The sequence below is a fragment of the Cynara cardunculus genome, unplaced genomic scaffold (assembly GCF_001531365.2).
Source record: "Cynara cardunculus var. scolymus isolate 2C unplaced genomic scaffold, CcrdV1 Un_Scaffold_1673, whole genome shotgun sequence".
Classification (NCBI taxonomy): Eukaryota; Viridiplantae; Streptophyta; class Magnoliopsida; order Asterales; family Asteraceae; genus Cynara; species Cynara cardunculus.
In genome coordinates, this window is record NW_020200830.1 from 67,573 (window position 1) to 72,583 (window position 5,011).

Consider the following 5,011-nt stretch of genomic DNA (forward strand, 5'->3'; position numbering starts at 1 on the left):
CTCATTTTAAAATATAAAAAATCTAAAAAATAATTAGAATAATTATCGAGTTCCAACAAAATAAATAATTATTATCTTTATAAAAAATTATATTATTAAACCAAATATAAATTACTTCGTTATTGTACATAAATTAAATTATAAAAAAATTGGATTAAAAAATTACAAAAAAATGAGGAATTTCAAATAGTTAATTTGATATTGATATCGATATATTTTTGTCAAATTTTTATGATATCGTCAAACATATATTTTATTCAAAAATAAAAACATCACCGCTTTCTCATAATCACATAAAGCCATATTATAACATCGACTGAGATAAAGAATAAAATGAAATATTAAAAACACGATGTATCTCGCTGCATTGCGCGAGTACGCTTCTAGTATATATATATATATATATATATATATGTTCTATGTTTGTTTATGAGATATTTTGTATATCTCATTGGGGTTCAGAAAAATAAAGTTGGGTAAAAATCTTATGTGTGTTCTTGAGTCAGGGAGAAAACAGAAACCGAAAGGGAAGAAAGTAGAAGTCGAATTATGTGATTCTCGACTGGATAAATTGTTATTCATCTCTTTGTGATCATAAAGTGATTTTTATTTTAAAACTTCCATTTAACAGTATTGAACAGACCGTATGGTTCTATATGTGGGGTTGTTTTGAAACTGTTGTTATGCTATTTTTAGCATAATTTGTATTTTGATATGTTTATATCAAATGGTTGGAATAAGGGGGCATAATTAGGAGATGTGTATCATGATATAAGAGTGGCATAATCAGGAGAGACATAGTATAGAATAAATATGGCATAATCAGGAGAGATGTATTTTGTGGTAAGGGTGACATAATCAGGAGAGGCGTATTATGGGATAAGGGTGACATAATCAACTGTATATGAGAACTAGGATTTTCATCATGAACTATTTATCGCATGCTTATAATGTGATAAGGGTGGTTTATTGCATCTTCTTGATGCAAAGAGATATTTTATCCCATCCTTGTGATGCTAAGTGTTGGCTTTATTGCATCTTTGTGATGCGAGGATTGGAAGTCATCGCATCTTTGTTATGCGAGAAAGCAAGATGCGACAAATTGAGCTGTCGCATCCTATTGATGCGACTAAATATGTTTATCACATATATTGGATGCGATGAGATGGGTCCTCGCACCTGTGTGATGTGAAGAAATGGGCTTGTATCACCCTATTGATGCGACAAAATTATGGTTTTATCTATATGATGCAATGGGTTTATGTATAATGCGACAAAGGGGCTATTTTATTATTTGATACAATAAGTGGGTTTTCTCTCATCATTTTGATGCGATAAAAAGAGGTTTGTTTGATAAAAATGTTGTTTAATTATTATTTATACAAATATGGGTTTTATAAAAGTGTTTTGGTGATTTTCACCCTGTAATAGCAATTAAAGGGATTTTTCACTAGAACTCATGATCTAACCCTCAGTTTTGGTGTTTTTAAAATATGTATTACTGGTCGAGCACAATCAGATAATAAGGGTAAAGGGAAATCATGAAGATTTTATGATTGCTTGCATATGGATTTTGGGTTGATGTGATATTATTTTTACTTGAATACTTGTTATGTATACAAGTCTTATATTTGGATTATGTGGAAAAACTTGGTAGCTACTTTTCTAATGTAACCTTTTGTAGATATTAGGATCAAATGTATAAATTTGTATTTCATGATATATAAAATATGTGGTTATATGCAAATATGATTTTGGGGTGTTACAGGGCATACGCATGCTGCAACCCTAGATCCAATTTTGACCTCGAACGTGGGCAGCAGCCCCTCGGGTGTGTTTTTTGACGAAATCGACTCGTTTTCTGATCATTTTTCTTCGTTCTTTTTGCATTAAAGTCATAAAATACTTTATACTACTTATTGAAACAAAAACCATTAATTTTCATGCCCTAAGGGGCTCTAATTTTGAGTTCAAAGACAAGATTTTTACCAAATACCGTCATTAATGGCGTTTTTGGCCAAATCGATCACCTTCTTAACTCTCTTACGACCTGAGACTTATATCGACTTATACCATCTACGCAATATAATAAATCAAGCTTTATGGAACTGGGACAAGAATTAAAACCTTGAATTCGATGAAAAACTCGAAAAACCCTATTCGTTTTGACGGCTGAATCTCCTTCACCTCTCAACTCTTCTTCCTGATTTCTTAGAGCTTTAGAGTGTTTGCTTATTGGGGATCAGTTGCAAGTCGAATCGTGCTGATCATCTAACTAAATGAAGGCGAATTTTAGGGATTAAGCCCTATGCTCAACAAAATAGGATTTCTCCCAGTCTAATTCAAATTCTTTTTTAAGACCAATTATTAAAATATTAAAACTCAAACTTTGGGGTGTTACAATTTACATCTTTATTAGTTATCTATTAGTTATTAGACATTGTTAGACTACATTAACATTTTGCATTAAATTTAGTCGATGTTTGGTCACTCATTGATCGAAAACCATGATCTTTCTCTAGCTTACAAACCCTACTATATCTAGCTTGTGAAAACCCTTAATTTTTTTGCAAACGATGATATCTTTTTTCTGTAGTAAATAAATATTGGTACGGTCAAGTTTGGTTACAAAATTATGTAAGTAGATGTTTTAGTAAATTAATGTTAAGTTGGTTATTTTTTTTTTATCAATTTGATGTCACTTTGGATGTATTCAATGTAACTAATTAGGATATAGTATCCTAAACTTGTCATCCTAATTGAACTTCTAGGAAATTCATCGAGTGTCAGGAAACCTAATGTATATGGATGGGTAATCATTTGTAAACTATCTGAAGGTTATAAACATTATAAATTTATCTAGAACGTCCTTTTTTTTATCACTGGTTGGTACGAAATGAAAGGAATTTCGGATTTGAATTGATTAAAAAGTTATGGAATGGGTAGTTTTAGAATATGTTTTAAATTTAAATTTTAATAAATAATTGTATAATTATTTATTTTTGATGGTTATCTATTCCAACATTATCTTCACCACTTATTATTCCATGATTATTTTTATAACTTCCATACTAACCGACAAGTAAATGTGGAACTCCGGTAAAAGGTCGATGAAAAAACTAAGAAAAAGGTGGAACTTATTTCTCTGACGGTTAAAAAGACCAACGACAGCGACAATACAACCCAGTCCAATGGCGACGGATTTATAAACTCGTCGGGTGGTTTCATAAACGATGATTGATTCATAAACTTGTCTGGTCGTTTCATAAATGACAACAAATTTATAAACGGTGGCGGATTTATAAACAACGACGACAATGTTACCTAGGGGTGCGTCCGAAGAATTCATAAACTCGTGCGGTTGTTTCATAAACTATGGCGGAAATACCACCCACAGGTGTGTCCGGGGAATTTACAAACTCGTTCCGGTATTTCACATCTGAAATGTTACTATAAATTGTTTAAAAAATTAATATATCACTACAAAAATACAGAGTATCAGCGAGGGAAAATTCCCTTGCAAATCCGTCGCTAAAAGGGTAATCCGTCGCTAATAATTCGTCGGCCAAATGTTTGTAGATAATGTTATCAGCGATGGATTTGCGAGGGATACTTTCAGCGACGGATCAACGAGGGAATTATTTAGCAACATATCAGTTAGGGATCCTTCAGCGACGGATCAACGAGGCATTCTTCAGCGACGTATTTGCGAGGGATCCTTCAGCAACGGATCAGCGAGAGAATTTTCAAGGACTTTCAACGACGGATTTTCCCTCGCTAATCCGTCGCTAATTTGTATAAATTTAAAAAATAAATTTTTTGAAATTTCATAATTCTTGTATTTATTTATAAAAAACCTGAAAATAATAATATAACAAACCAAAACTGTGAACAAATTTTACTAACCAATTTATACAATTTAAAATATGGATTCATACAATTTAAAATATTTAATTCATACAATTTTCATCTTCAAATACATACAATCTATCGGGAGGTGAGGGAGGTGGGGAAACGTATCCTGACTGCCGCATAAACACAGCATAATGCTCCAATAATCCGGCCTGATGGGCTAATGCAGCAGCTTGCCTGTTCGGCTGCCGAGGCAGCTTGTCTGGCCTCCAAATCTGCCCTATTCTTCCGTTCGGTCTCCAGTTTCTCTTCTACCCTTACCAACTTCTATCTCAACTCCGTTACCTGTAAATATTCAATATTCGACAAAATCAGTAATTTGTTCGCAGTTTTAGTAATGAGAAAGCTTATAACAATATAACCAACATACCTCCACTTTTGACTCGTATGATGACCCGCTACTGGTACATCTACCCGTCATAGCATAAGAGGGATCCTGGGTGGTCCTGAAACCAAATATTCGGCCTTTCCTCCGTCCTCCGACACTTTGCTCCCAAAGGGATGCCTCATCAGAGGGAGGGCTGTCAGTACTAGATTGTGACTCACCCCTAAACGATTGAAATCGCTTCTATGGTTCACAAAAACAAAAACGGGTGAGGTTGTGTATGTAGATATTTCAGCAGCATAACGACTGTAAATCAAACATAACCAATGCATGTTTTTAACAACTAAGCATTCTAATAATACCAATGTTCGAAGTCACATTCTCAACCTATTTACTTAGCCTAGCGGCTGCCCAACAATGGCAACCCAAACTAATAGCATCACTATGTTTATTAAGATATATTACCTTAAACCTACCAAACGTATCTATTAACCAAAGTAATTGTTTTAGAAAACTTACATGATACCTAATAGCTTTGGGGTAACTGAACTGAGGAGGATCTGTAGGCAGTGAGTGCCCTCAAACACCAAAGTAGCAGTCAACTCACGACCCATTCCTTGTGCCTACATTAGACAATTAGGTTAAGTTGTTACAAACATAAACAACGAATTACATTTTCAAAAAAGATTATATTCTCTGTAACACCCCGTAACACATATTGCATGTAACATACAGAAGAAATACATGATATTATCTCATTCAGGTCCCTTAGTA